This window comes from Muntiacus reevesi, chromosome 1, assembly GCF_963930625.1.
Source record: "Muntiacus reevesi chromosome 1, mMunRee1.1, whole genome shotgun sequence".
NCBI classification, from domain to species: domain Eukaryota; kingdom Metazoa; phylum Chordata; class Mammalia; order Artiodactyla; family Cervidae; genus Muntiacus; species Muntiacus reevesi.
In genome coordinates, this window is record NC_089249.1 from 193227358 (window position 1) to 193243617 (window position 16260).

Here is a 16260-nt window from a genome sequence, read left to right on the forward strand (position 1 = left end):
GTCTGCCACTGTTTCCACTATTTCTCCATCTGTTTGCCATGAAGTGATGGAACCAGATACCATGATCTTTGTTTTCTGAATGTTGAACTTTAAGCCAATTTTTTCACTCTCTTCTTTCACTTTCTTTTTTTTTTTTTTTTTTTTCTTCTTCTTCTTTCACTTTCATCAAGAGGCTCTTTAGTTCTTCTTCACTTTCTGCCATAAGGGTGGTGTCATCTACATATCTGAAGTAATTGATATTTCTCCCGTCAGTCTTGATTCCAGCTTCTGCTTCATCCAACCCAGCATTTCTCATTATGTACTCTGCATACAAGTTAAATAAGCATGGTGACAATATACAGCCTTGATGTACCTTTCCCTATTTGGAACCAGTCTGTTGTTCCATGTCCAGTTTTAACTGTTGCTTCCTAACCTGCATACAGATTTCTCAAGAGGCAGGTCAGGTGGTCTGGTATTCCCGTCTCACTCAGAATTTTCCACAATTTATTGTGATCCACACAGTCAAAGGCTTTGGCATAGTCAATAAAGCAGAAATAGATATTTTTCTGGAACTCTCTTGCTTTTTCAATGATCCAATGGATGTTGGCAATTTGATCTCTGGTTCCTCTGCCTTTGCTAAAAGCAGCTTGAACATCTAGAAGTTCCCAGTTCACATCCTATTGAAGCCTGGCTTGGAGAATTTTGGACATTACTTTACTAGCATGTGAGATGAGAGAAGATACCTCATGTCCAATGTCAGGAGTGGCAGCTGCACTTTGCTGGACCGACCATGTGGAGATACCCCACGTCCAAGGTCAGAGAAACCCTAATAAGATGGTAGGCACTGGAGTGGCTGTGAGGAGATACCCCACATCCAAGGGCAAAGGAGAGGCCCCAGCAAGATGGTAGGAGGGGCGAATTCATGTTTAGAATCAAACCCCATTCCCACCAGAGATGCTCAGAGGGCTCAAAGAAACCTTGTGCATGCCAGGACCCAGGGCCCCCACAGTCTGAGACAGAACTGTGTTTGAGCATCTTCTGTGGAGGTGCGGGTTGGCAGTGGTCTGTCACAGGTACAGAGGCTTTGGGTGCAGCAGACTTGGGTATGGCATAAGCCCTCTTGGAGGAGGTCACCATTAACACAACATAGAGCTGCCAGAACTTACACAGGACTGGAAAATAGATTCTCAGAGGGCACAACAGAACCTTGTGCACCAGGACCCAGGAGAAAGGAGCAGTGACCCCACAGGGGACTGACCCAGACTTGTCTGTGGGTGTCCAGGAGTCTCTGGCAGAGGCATGGGTCAGTGGTGGCCTGCTGCCATGGGTTGGGGGCACTGAGTGTAACAGTACATGCATGGGATCTTTTGAGGGAGGTCACCATTATCTTCATAACCTCCACTATAGTTTGGCCACCCACCAACAGAAAGTTGGATTAACAATTTACTGAGCATGGCCCCGCCCATCAGAACAAGACCCAGATTGCCCCTCAGTCAGTCTCTCCCATCAGGAACCTTCCATAAGCCTCTTACACTTCTCCATCAGAGGGCAGACAGACTGAAAACCACAATCACAGAAAATGAACCAGTCTAATCACATGGACCATAGCCTTGTCTAGCTCAATGAAACTATGAGCCATGCCATGTAGGGCCACCCAAGATGGACGAGTCATGGTGGAGAGTTCTGACAAAATGTGGTCCACTGGAGACGGGAGTGGCAAACCACTTCAGTACTCTTGCCTTGAGAACTCCATGAACAGTATGAAAAGGCAAAAAGATAGGACACTGAAAGATGAGCTCCCCAGGTCAATAGGTGCCCAATATGCTGCTGGAGATCAGTGGAGAAATAACTCCAGAATGAATAAAGAGACAGAACCAAAGCAAAAACAACACCCAGTTGTGGATGTGACTGGTGATGGAAGCAAGGTCTGATGCTGTAAAGAGCAATATTGCATAGGAACCTGGAATGTTAGGTCCATGAATCAAGGCAAATTGGAAGTGGTCAAACAGGAGATGGATGGCAAGAGTGAAGGTCAACATTCTAGGAATCAGCAAACTAAAATGGTCTGGAACAAGTGAATTTAACTCAGATGACAACTATGTCTACTACTGTGGACAGGAATCCTTTAGAAGAAATGGGTTAGCCATCATAGCCAATGAAAGTCCGAAATGCAGTACTGGGATGCAATCTCAAAAATGACAGAATGATCTCTGTTCATTTCCAAGGCAAACCATTCAATATCACAGTAATCCAAGTCTATGCCCTGACCAGTAACACTGAAGAAGCTGAAGTTGAATGGTTCCATGAAGACCTACAAGACCTTCTAGAAATAACAACCTAAAAAGATGTCCTTTTCATTATAGGGGATTGGAATGCAAAAGTAGGAAGTCAAGAAACACCTGTAGTAACAGGCAAAATTGGCCTTGGAGTACGGAATGAAGCAGAGCAAAGGCTATGGAGTTTTGCCAAGAGAATGTACTGGTCATAGCAAACACCCTCTTCCAACAACACAAGAGAACACTCTACACATGGACATTACCAGATGGTCAACACCGAGATTAGATTGATTACATTCTTTGCAGCCAAAGATGGAGAAGCTCTATACAGTCAGCAAAAACAAGACCCAGAGCTGCCTGTGGCTCAGACCATGAACTCCTTATTGCCAAATTCAGATTTAAATTGAAGAAAGTAGGGAAAACCACTAGACCATTCAGGTATGACCTATATAAAATCCCTTACAATTATACGGTGGAAGTGAGAAATAGATTTAAGGGACTAGACATGATAGACAGAGTGCCTGATGAACTATGGATGGAGGTTTGTGACATTGTACAGGAGACAAAGAGAAAGACCTTCCCCAAGAAAAAGAAATGCAAAAAAGTGAAATGGCTGTCTGAGGAGGCCTTACAAATAGTTGTGAAAAGAGAAGCAAAAAGCAAAGGAGAAAAGGAAAGATATACCCATTTGAATGCAGAGTTCCAAGGAATAGCAAGGGGAGATAAGAAAGCCAAAGAAATAGAGGAAAACAATAGAATGGGAAAAACTAGAGATCTCTTCAAGAAAATTAGAGATACCAAGGAACATTTCATGCAAAGATGGGCTCAATAAAGGATAGAAATGGTAGGGACCTAACAGAAACAGGAGATATTAAGAAGAGGTGGCAAGAATACACAGAAGAACTGTACAAAAAAGATCTTCATGACCCAGATAATCACGATGGTGTGATCACTCACCTGGAGCCAGACATCCTGGAATGGGAAGTCAAGTGTGCTTTAGGAAGCATCACTACAAACAAAGCTAATGGAGGTGATGGAATTCCTGTTGAGCTATTTCAAATCCTAAAAGATGATGCTGTGAAAGTGTTGCACTCAATATGCCAGCAAATTTTGAAAACTCAGCAGTGGCCACAGGACTGGAAAAGGTCAGTTTTCATTCCAATTCCTAAAAAAGGAAATGCCAAAGAATGCTCAAACTACCACACAATTGCACTCATCTCACACGCTAGTAAAATAATGCTAACAGTACTAGAGGATAGTTAATGGAATATAATAGAAAAATCCAGTCACATGAAGAACAAATTAGACAATATCTTGTGCACAATAAATCTCCAGTGACTAGTTAAATAAAGGATGCGGCATGAGAAATCAGACAGGAGCCTACTGTAGGGAATATGCTATGCACAGCCCTGTACTATAATTAACAGGGCTTCTTTGAAAAATAAGAACGACTTTCTCATTACCCCCAGGCGAAGGGCTGGGAGTAGTAAAAAGTTCATCATGGGAAAACATCTTGAAAACAAGATGCTGAAGTACCGATGTGACTCCTGTGAGCAGAGCCTTGAGGGGGTTGCTGAGAAAGGGCATCACTAACCTAAGGGCTAAACAAAGTCATGAAAGGCCTGAATGTTTGACATTGAGGACTGTGCATTGTATATCTTTATCCCCAACCTGAGATTGTAAAGAACAAATATGTCTAGAACAGGAACCAGGAAGTAGAAGTTAACAATAAAAGTCATGCAAGGATTAGGATCTGGGCTTTTGCCTGGGAATGGCATCAGCCCCCGATCCCACTTTATTTCTGAGTCTTCTTTCTTCTTATTCTTCTGCAGCACCGCTCCCTCACGTTGGTTTGTTGTTGGGCTGGTCCCAACACCTAGAATTTGGGAAAGTAGGGAAGAGGTGGAGACTCTCTGGAAAAATACTCTTCACTGGAAGAGGCTCTAGATCCCAAGAAGGGAGAGAAAGAAACAGCCAGAACTAGAAAAGACTAATTTCACTTGAAACTAAAGCACCTTCAAAAAACAGGGACTTCAGTGTTACACATCAAGTAAATATGAGACTCTCCCAGTCTCACTATTTTACAAGTCAAGCCAATGAGAATGGGTTGTTTCCTGCCACATTAGTAAACAAGGATGTCACAGTCTTCAATAATTGCAGCCCTCCTTCATGAACCTGTGAGCCCTGTGAGCCCTGAGGAAACCTAGGATGTGAAAGCTCAGGATACCGGCCCTACTTAGCCGATATGCATATCAAAGGAATGATCTCAGTAAGCCCAGACTCTTGAATCTTCACAGGCATAGAAAATCACTAAATTCCTAAAGTGGCATACCCAATTTCTTTAATTAACAATAATCTTTTGACATTCAGATTACTTGTCCTTGGTTATAAAACTTCTATATAACCTGGCTGCCCCCCTCCTCACCTTCTCAAAGTAGTTCTCTCAGAATTCCTTTAGATGCTGCCTCCCAGGCTTGAAGTCCTAAAAATTCCTGCTAAATAAAACACAACTTTCAACTTTTAGGTTGTCAGTATTTTAAAGTCAACACCCAGTACCCACTATCTCTCTATTCCTTCTTATTCCAGCAGCACATTCTGAAGGACATACTCTGTTGTTTTCACTGAAGTTCTCTGTTCTCTATTGTCTGTTCTTGGGAAGCCCGATTGTGTTTTCACTTGGCTAGAGTCAGAAAATTATAGGAATGGGACAATAGAAGATTTTTAAAGTCTTCAGCATCTCCGAGGTTGGATCCTCATAGCTCCTCATCAAATAAACTGTTCTATTGTCTTTCTGCTCTCCAAACAATTCACCTCCTTTGGGGTGCAAAGATAAAAGAATGGAAATTTTTCAGCCGGTGTGGTGTCCTTGCAAGTAGCATTGGAGGGAGATGGATTTATTTCCTCCAAAGGAGAAATTTTTCTTTCTTTGTCTTGACTTAAAATTACAAGGTGTCCCCCAGAGAAACTTTAATTTCTACAGGAACCAACTTTCTATAATGCTCTTCCCTTGATGAATCTTTGGAGGTTTCATGGATTATTTGGTGTCCACAATATCACGGAGAAAAAAATGTCCTTTCTGAAGAAAAATAAACTGGTTGATAGTTTTGGTTTTCTTGAAATAACTATCAAAATGAAGACTGAAAAATATCCCCTGGTATTTGCTGATGTCAGGAGACCTTTGTTACTGTTAGAGAGGGCTCCATTTATTATCTCTAAAGAGAGGGACAGGAATAACACAGGTAAACTGGGTTGAAAAATATTAAGGACATATATGTGGCAAATATAAAGTAACTATAAAGAGAAGGAAAGAGGAACGTATAGTCTAAAAGGAGTGTAAAATATAGGAAAGGTTAAAAATTTTAATAGAAGACATAGGAAGAGGTTTAATTTCAGAAAGAATGATAATTTTCAGTGTAGGCACTTGAAGACACAGGTTATTCTAACTAATTTGCAAAATGCAGTATACGCTCTAAGTCAATGACAATCATTATTTGCTGTATCTCCAACAGAGTACATGGGTCTCTAAATGAAGAATTTGATGTGGGGAAACAGGCTCATGGAACATAACTCCTGTTGGAAAAAACTGTACAACATGACAGTTACGAGTTGTTTTGTTGTTGTTGATGTTGGGTTTTTTTTTGGCCGCACCTCATGGCATGTGGGATCTTAGTTGCCCAACCAGGGCTCAAATCTGCACCCCTTGCATTGGAATGCAAAGTCTTAACCACTGAACCACCAAGAAGGTCCCCAGCAAGTTAAGTTTTAGTGGGGGCCAAATAAGAAGTGTATCCTGGGAAACAGCATTTCAGATATTCTGAGAAACTGTTTCAAGGAGGTGAGGGGTGAGTGAGCTAGGATACAGAGGAGCTTTTGTGACAAAGACCAGGTAACCTGAAAGTCAAGAGATTATTGTTAATTAAAGAAATCAGATATGTCAAGGTAAGGAATTTAGCGATTTTCCACGTACAAGGAGATGCAAGGGTCTGAGCTCACTGAAATAATTTCTTTGATACACTCTTTCATAGTTTCCATGGGTTGTTTTTAGGGGTGAGGGTGAGTGAGATAAACTACTACTAAAAAGAGGGTCAATGGGTCAATCTATAGCCTCTGCTACTGTAGGTGGCCTCAGGACCACAGTTGATTCTCATTGTCTCCCTCCTGCACTATCCATTCTCAACTCTCACCTCCAGATAATACTCTGCTAGATCAGATGGTTTAGTTGGTAGGGTGACCCTGAACCTCATCCCTGAGTGTTGTCAACCTGGTTATCATTTCTTTCTCATGTTGTATTTAACCATTTACTGTCAAAACTGGGAAAGGCAATTCCAAGAAATGCCCATTTTCCAATTTTTAAAACTTTTTCCTAGAGACATTTTTGGCTTCTCTGGTAGTTCAGCTGGTAAAGAATCCACCTGCACTGCAAGAGAACCTGGTTCAATTCCTGGGTCAGGAAGATCTGCTGGAGAAGGTATAGGCTACCCACTCTAGTTTTCTTGGGCTTCCTGGTGGCTGAGCTGGTAAAGAATCAGCCTGCAATGTGGAAGACCTGGGTTATTTTTATCACCCCAACAGGAAACTCTGTACCCATTCAGCAATTACTATTTTGCTTTCCCTACCAGGCCCTGGAGACCACCAATCTGCTTTCTTTCTCTATGAATTTACTTATTCTGGATATTTCAGATAAAAGGAGTCATACAATGTGAGACCTTTGTATCTGGCATCTTTCACTGAGCATGTTTGTGAAATTGGTATTTCTTTCCTTAGAAAAAATTTCTGGCTGTGGTTGGTTCAGTTCAGTCGCTCAGTTGTGTCCAACTCTTTGTGACCTCATGAACCGCAGCACGCCAGGCCTCCCTGTGCATCACCAACTCCCAGAGCCCACCCAAGCCCATGTCCATCGAGTCAGTGATGCCATCCAACCATCTCATCCTCTGTCGTCCCCTTCTCCTCCTGCACTCTGGCTGTGTAATTGATACTTAATTGCTCCATTCTTTTTTTTATGACTGAATAATGTTCCACTGTATATGTGTACCACAGTTTGTGTATCCGTTCATCCAGTGATGAGCATTTGGGTTATTTCCATAATTTTTTAATTGGGAGTAGTGCTGTACATATTGGATTGCATGCACATACTGGTTTGGCCAAAAAGTAACATCTTATGGAAAAACTCAGACTTTTTTGCCAACCCAATATATTTGTTTGAGTGTTTTCAATGATTTAGGAGTAGAATTGCTGACTCATATGGTAATTCTGTTTATTCCCAAAACATGCTCCAAAAAGCTTCCTATAAGTCTGTCCTTGTCTCAGAATCAGCTTTTCAGGTTGTGTGACCTACAGTAGTATGAACAGTGTCTGATGAGAACTTATTTGTGCTGCATGGGGTTCTATAGTTGGGAAAGGCTTCTCTTAAGAAGTGACAGCTAAACTGAGAACAAATTCAATGTTTTTTCCTTCTTTCCTTCATTCCTCCCTCCCTTTCTTCAGAGGGAGCATAGATTTTTTTTTTTACACAGTATGTACTTTCAAAACTTTTGCATTTGAACCCTGAACTTATTGATAAGACAAAAAATATAAGCAGGGTATTAAGGTTCAAATTATTAATATCATAGAAGCATTTTAGTGAGAACTTGGATTGGAAACAATTTATTAGTAAAAACTATGGGAGTTTTTTAAAATAATTTTTATAGGAAACTTGACAAATGAGAGTGTATAGAGAGAATATTGATTATTTGGAAAATTGGAAGCGCTTCCTTAGTGGTTAAGTGGTAAAGAATCTGCCTGCAGTGCTCAAAAGGTGGATTCAATCCCTGGGTTGGGAGGATCCCCTGGAGAAGTCAATGGCAACCCACTCCCGTTTTCCTACCTGGGAAATCCCATGGACAGATGAGCCTGGTGGGCCAGAGTCCATGGGGTCACAGAAGAGTTAAACAAGACTTAGCAACTAAACAACAACATCATAATATTGATGGGTTACACAAATTCTTCCAATTACTTGAAAAAAGGAGTGTTAAGTCAGCTTGGGTTGGTGTAAAAAAAAAAAAAAAGTACCATAAGTGGGGGTGGGGTGGGGGTTGAAAACAACAAAAATGTATTTCTCACAGTTTTACAGGCTGGAACTCTGAGATCTAGGTACCAGCAAAACTGTGAGCCTCAGATCGGGACTTGAACCCATTACAATCACTCACCTCGTGTCTGAACTTAGCAAGGCTCGGATTCTTTGTGTCTCTGCACAGATGGAATTCAGCAAGAGGCAAAGTAGTAGGTGTGAAGTTGATCTGTTAGTATAGGACACTTGTGAGAGATGCAAGCAGGCCATGTGGAGGGGACTCCACCCCGAGGATTGGTGGTGGTTTAATTGCTAAGTCGTGTCTGACTCTTGCAACCCCATGGACTGTAAACTGCCAGGCTCCTCTGTCCATGGAATTCTCCGGTCAAGAATACTGGAGTGGGTTGCCATTTCCTTCTCCAGAGGATCTTCCTGACCCAGGAATTGAACCCGTGTCTCCTGTGGCTATTGCATTGCAGGCGAATTCTTTACCTCTGAGTCACTAGGGAAGCCCTCCCAAGGATTAAACAGGCTATATTTTTATAATCAAAAGAGAGTGGGGGAGAAAGAAAAGACCTCTTTCTTCCTTGTTGTTCAAGTAGATGTTAAGCTTTTGTTACCAGCTCCCCCTTCGTATGGGGCAGAAGAGTGTCTGACCCTATGAGGTCAAAATAGGACTTTCATAGTGCTTATTCACATCATCAGAAGATTGATAACACTTTTTTCTTTCACTTAATGACCTGGGGCATGTCTCATACTTTATACTTAAGAAAGCCTACTTCATTTCCTGAGGTTCTGATAGCCTTCTTGAGCGATCATTAACTAACAACATTTGCTAGGTTTCTTCCCCTCTGTATCTGTAATTCCCTACCAGGATTTCAACAATTATCTGTATGACTATCCTGTTCCATCTCTTTCACCAGGATCGTCAAGTTATCTTCCGGTTTGCAGATTGTTTCCTTCTCATTGAGTCCTCACAGGGCAGAGGGCAGAGAGAAAAAGCAAGCTCTCTCGTGATTAACAAGGGTAAGAATCACGTCATAAAGGCTTCATCCTCGATAGAAATGAGAGCTTCTATCGAGGATGTGAAGCACTGCTACAAAGATCAATAGACCATGTGTTTACAGAGAGAACTACTGGACTGGCTGAAAAGATCATTTGTGTTTTTCTGTAAGATATTATGGAAACAATACAATATATAATAAGCTGCTCACAGAATAGATTCATCTGTCTTCCCCCAAAACAGTCTCTGACATCAGTAGTCCATTGTTGGAAATTCACTCTTCCTCAAGGAAATCTGTACTCTCATTAAAAAAAAAAAAAAAAAAAAAAAACTAATAAAGCTACATGGAAGACAAAAAGGACTTTTCCAGCTCTAAGATTTGTTGATTAAACCTGTTAGTCCAAACTTAGTTCCAAAAGTTACCTCAAATATGGTTTCATTCACTTAACAATATTTGAGAGGCTCACTATGGTATAGACTTGCTATGCACAAAGTTGGCCAAATATATATCTTGACTTTCAGGGAGCATGTAGTCTAGACTTTAGAAAAGAGTAGGGAAGAGAGTGAGTCAGGGAGGAGCAGGACTAGAAAAAACCCAAACAGGAGGCTTCAGATAATTTATCAATATAATCAAAGGTATTTAGGCAAATTGGGTTAATTTTATTTCATCCCTGCAGACTATATGCACTTCCTTTGATTCTGAGAGTGTTAGCTTATGCAGTTCTTAGCAACCCCATGGACTGCAGCCTACCCATGTGGTTGCTAAAAGTTGGACACGACTGAGCGACTTCACTTTCACTTTTCACTTTCAGGCATTGGAGAAGGAAATGGCAACCCACTCCAGTGTTCTTGCCTTGAGAATCCTAGGGACGGTGGGCTGCCGTCTATGGGGTCGCACAGAGTCGGACACGACTGAAGCGACTTAGCAGCGGCGGCAGCAGCAGCTTATGCAGTCCAGGCCCTTTTAAGGAGGAGGTGAACATTCTCAGTCTTGCTTTCCTTAAGCCTTGTGCAGCAATGTGTTTTGCCTGAGAACTGACCTTTCTTTCGGAGCTAATGATTACACAGCATAATGTCTTACTTATGGAAATGCTTTTCTTAGGCTCTATGTTAAGTATTATAATTGTAACAAATCTTGCCTGGGAACCTGTGTCTCAAGACTTGTAGCCCTGATTACACAGCAACAGTATATCTTGATCAGAGAGGTTGCCCACAACCCGTTGTCTCTGGCTAATCTTGTGCCAAAGTTATCTCAGGATGTATGCCTTGGTAAACAGTCTGATGGAACTCTTTCAACCTTGAGGTATTATTTTTTATTTATTCTCAGCAGCCAGTTGAAAAGTATATAATGCCCCACTTAAACTAGTGATGCGGGCACTCTTGTGCCCCTTCCAGTGATTTTGTTGGAAGCTTTCTCTATCACTGTTACTTTAATAAACTTTACTGCACAAAGCTCTGAGTGGCTGGGACAGCGTCTTTTGGTCCCGGACTGAAATCATCTCTTCTGGAGCCACAAACCTGTTTGACAATGGTCTCAATGCTAAGCTATCAATTCTAAACTTCATATAGTAAATAAAACTTAAATTTTGAATGATATATATTAGTTTTGAAGAGACAGTTTTCAGTGAACATGATGTCACTACTTTATATAATTGGCATTATCTCATTTTTCTTAAATTAAAAAAATATGTATTTGTTTATTTATTTGACTGCACCAGGTCATAGCTGTGACAAACAGGATCTTGTATTGTGGCCTGTGGACTTCTCCCTAGTTGTGGCTTAGTTGTTCCATGGCATGTGGGATCTAGTTCCCTGACCAGGGATTGAACCCATATCCCCTGCATTGGAAGATAGATTCTTAACCACTGGACCACCAGGGAAGTCCTATCTCTTTTTTATTTTAATTGAGGCATAATATAATGTAATAACATACAAAAATCTTAAACATGAAGAGCTTTTACTAATATATAACTTCATAGCTACTCACCTCTATGAAGATATAAAACACTTCCATCACCCAGAATGTATCTTTGTGACCTTTCTCAGTCAACACTTCCCACACCCAAGGTACCCACTACACTGACTCCTATGTCAATCAATGAGTTTGCCTGCTCCTAGATTTCATAAAAATGGCATCATATAATGTATACACTTTCATGACAATCTAACTATGTCTGAGGTTTGTCAATGTTGTTGTGCACAGGAGTATATTTCTTTTCATATTAATGTGGAGTTTTCTGTATTTTGGTATGCCATATTTCGTTTATCCATTCTAGCACCGATGGGCATTTGAATTATTTCCAGTGCGGTGCTATCTTTCAAATTGCTGCTGTAAACACTTTCAGACATGTTTTGTGGATATAAGCACTCATTTCAGTCAGGTATATACCTAACAGCAGGAGAGCTATGATGTAGAGTAGGAGTATAATTAGATTTAGTGCATGTACCAGTTTCCAAAGTAACTGAATCCATTTATGCTCCAGTATAAATATCCTAGTACACTAGTAGTGTATGAAAGTCCCCATTGCTCCATGGCTTTGCTAGTCCTTGGTATTTTTAATATTTTGAACTTTAGCCATTCTGGTGGGTGGATTGATTATTTTTTTTTGCAGGGGGGAGAGGGGCACATATTGTGCCAGGCAGGATCTTATTTCCCCAACCAGGAATCCAATCCAAGGCCCCTGCAGTGGAAGTAGAGAGTCTTAACCACTGGACAACTAGGGAAGTCCCAGTGGTTATCTTGATATGCCCAATGGTATATGAAAGAGACCAAGGATGAATATCTTTGCATGAAATGTTCCCTCGGTATCTCTAATTTTCTTGAAGAGATCTCTAGTCTTTCCCGTTCTATTGTTTTCCTCTATTTCTTTGCACTGATCACTGAGGAAGGCCTTTTTTTTTTTTTTTTTTTTTTTTTTTAATCTCTCCTTGCTTTTCTTTGGAACTCTTCTTTAATTTAAGTCTGAAACTATACAAAAACTATACAAAAAAGATCTTCATGACCCAGATAATCATGATGGTATAATCACTCACCTAGAGCCAGACATCCTGGAATGCGAAGTCAAGTGGGCCTTAGGAAGCATCACTATGAACAAAATTAATGGAGGTGATGAAATTCCAGTTGAGCTATTTCAAATCCTAAAAGATGATGCTGTGAAAGTGTTGCACTCAATATGCCAGCAAATTTGGAAAACTCAACAGTGGCCACAGGACTGGAAAAGGTAAATTTTCATTCCAATCCCAAAGAAAGGCAATGCCAAAGAATGCTCAAACTACCACACAATTGCATTCATCTCACACACATGCTAGCAAAGTAATGCTCAAAATTCTCCAAGCCAGGCTTCAACAGGATGTGAACCAGGAACTTCCAGATATTCAAGCTGGTTTTAGAAAAGACAGAGGAACCAGAGATCACTTTGCCAACATCCATTGGATCATAGAAAAAGCAAGAGAGTTCCAGAAAAACATCTACTTCTGTTTTATTGACTATGCCAAAGCCTAGAAAAAGCAAGAGAATTCCAGAAAATCATCTACTTCTGCTTTATTGACTATGCCAAAGCCTTTGATTGTGTAGATCACAATAAATTGTGGAAAATTCTTAAAGAGATGGGAATACCAGACCACCTGACCTGCCTCTTGAGAAATCTGTCTGCAGGTCAGGAAGCAACAGCTAGAACTGGACATGGAACAGACTGGTTCCAAATAGGAAAAGGGGTACATCAAGGCTATATACTGTCACTGTGCTTATTCAAATTATGTGCAGAATACATCATGAGAAACACTGGACTGGAGAAAGCACAAGCTGGAATCAAGATTGACGGGAGAAATATCAGTAACCTCAGATATGCAGATGACACCACCCTAATGGCAGAAAGTGAAGAACTAAAGAGCCTCTTGATGAAAGTGAAAGAGGAGAGTGAAAACGTTGGCTTAAATCTCAACATTCAGAAAACTAAGATCATGGCAGCTGGTCCCATCACTTCATGGCAAAGAGATGGGGAGACAGTGGAAACAGTGACAGACTTTATTTTCTTGGGCTCCAAAATCACTGCAGATGGTGATTGCAGCCATGAAATTAAAAGATGCTTACTTCTTGGAAGGAAAGTTATGACCAACCTAGACAGCATATTAAAAAGCGGAGACATTACTTTGTCAACAAAGGTACGCCTAGTCAAGGCTCTGGTTTTTCCAGTAGTCATGTATGGATGTGAGAGTTGGACTATAAGGAAAGCTGAGTGCAGAATAATTGGTGCTTTTGGACTTATGCTTTTGCATTGGAGAAGACTCTTGAGAGTCCCTTGGACTGCAAGGAGATCCAACCAGTCCATCCTGAAGGAGATCAGTCCTGGGTGTTCATTGGAAGGACTGATGTTGAAGCTGAAACTCCAATACTTTGGCCACCTGATGCAAAGAGCTGACTCATTTGAAAAGACCCTGATGCTTGGAAAGATTGAGGGCAGGAGGAGAAGGGGATGACAGAGGATGAGATGGTTATATGGCATCACCGACTCAATGGACATGAGTCTGAGTAAACTCCAGGAGTTGGTGATGGACAGGGAGACCTGGCATGCTGCAGTTCACTGGGTCACAAAAAGTTGGACACAACTGAGCGACTGAACTGAACTGATCTGAACTGAAAGATGAACATTTCTACACAGGAAAGAGGTCATAAATTTCACTAAAGGAAGTTCTTGAGACTCAGTTGCTTTTCTTTTATTTTTTATTACTTATTTTTTATCTTATTTTTAATTATACTGGGAATTCATTGTTACAGGCTGGCTTTCTCTAGTTGTGGCTGGCAGGGGCTGCTTTCCAGCTGTCATTGGAAGGTTTCCCATTTCAATGGCTTCTTTTGTTATGGAGCACAGACTCGGGTGCACTGACGTCATTGATTGCAGAACACAGGCTCAGTCACTGTTGCTAATGAGCTCTAGATCATGGCCTCAGTAGCTGTGGTGCTCAAGCTTTGTTGCTCCTCAGTATGTGGAATCTTCTTGGACCAGGGATCAAACACATGTCCCCTGCATTGGCAGGCGGATTCTTATCCACTAAGCCATCAGAGAAGTCTAAGAATCAATTGCTTTAGGAAGTGAAAACTTAGAAGAAACTCAAGCTATGGTATTTCAGAAAAAGAGGGACAAATCATACACTCAATGAAGTTGAAGATTTGGTATTTCTGATTACCAGTGTATTTATATAGGTTATTACAGTGATTCTCCCATCCCAACATCCATGTCTCCTCACAAGGACAAGAAAGACCTGCTGGCAAGTTTCCTCAGGGCCCTTATTCATATCCCTGTTCCTCAAGCTATAGATGAAGGGGTTCAGTATAGGGATGACTATGGTGTACCTCACTGAGGCAATTGCCTGCTTTGAGAAGGAGGGGGAGAAGGCAAAACTGAGATACACTCCTAATCCTGTCCCATAGAATAAGGAAGTGACTGTTAGGTGAGACCCACAGGTTGAGAAAGCCTTGTAATTCCCCTCCACTGAAGAGATGTTCAATATGGAGGAAATAATCTTAGTGTAAGAGAAAAGGATCCCAGCAAGTGGAGGAATTCCCAGCAATCCATTCACAGAATACAGCATGATGTAATTGCTGAGAGCATCCAAATAGGCAGAATTGAGCACCACAGCAAATTCACAGAAGTTCAGAATTTCCATGTGTGTGCAGAATAAGAGATGCCATCAGACTGTGCAAGAGGCTGACTGGGACACTGAGAGATCCAGAGACTAGAGCCAGCAGGGCTCACAGGTGGGGACTCGTGGTGATTGTGTAGTGCAAGGGGTGGCAATGGCCACATAGTGGTCATTGGCCATCACAGTCAGGAGAAAGTTGTCCAAATACCCAAAAACCAAGAAAAATTACATCTGGGTGATACAGCCTTCATAGGTGATAACTTTGCTCTGTGTCTGGATATTTGCTAGCATTTTTGGAACTACAGTGGAATTGAAACAAATATCAGAAAGAGACAGGTGGGAGATCAAAAAGTACATTGGGGGTGGAAGTGGGGATCAGAGCTGCAGTGAGGATGATGAGATTCCCAAGCACCAGGACCAGGTGAGGGGCTGCTGGTCTGGATCTTCTGAGAGTCCTGAGAAGAGGAATTTTGAGACAACTTTTTGGTTTTCTGCATCCATGTAGTTGATCACTGTGCCAGGTAACCAACAAAGCAATGCTAATTCAAATAAACAGGAGTCCCCAAATATAAAGAAACTTTATCCTATTAATGAACACCCCCAGATAAATGGACATGAGTTTGAGCAAACTCCGGGAGATACTGAAGGATAGGGAAACCTGGCGTGCTGACATCCATGAGGTTGCCAGGAGACACGACTGAGTGACTGAACAATCAGAAAAACGAGGGAAAAAACCCACACATTTTGACTAACAATCTAATATTCCTTCCCTGAGAGCATGATAAACACCACTATCTTGTACAGTTATTATTTTAGGGAAAATTTCTTCCTCTCTTCTAACTTTTTCACAAATAAGTAACTGCCTTCAAGACCATCAACCTTTGTGGTGTCCAGCTCAGCTTCAGGTGTAGCATGTAAACGGCTTGAACGTTCTTCCTTCTTTAGGGTGGAATTTTGCCTCTTGGATAATTCTGCTTTTTCCAAAATTTCTGTAGTCGAGCAGCTCCATGTGTGTTGGTGGTGCATTTACCCCACTTTGCTCTGTGGCCCTACCCCCTGACAACAACTAATTTGATCAGAAAGTGGTGTCTGGCCGAATCTGGCCATCTCAAGGATTGCCAAGTTTGTCAATATGGGAAAATCTAATTTTAAGCGCTCCAGAAATCTGAGAACAGGCAGGCAGAAAAGTTTTTGAGTAGCATCGTTTTGAGTGAGTAACCATCACCAGCCTCTCCCTTTTGCCCTCTAAACCCAGAACTGTTACCCAAAACTCGCCTCCATACCTACATCCTGGTATGGGCCCCGCCTTCTGCTTG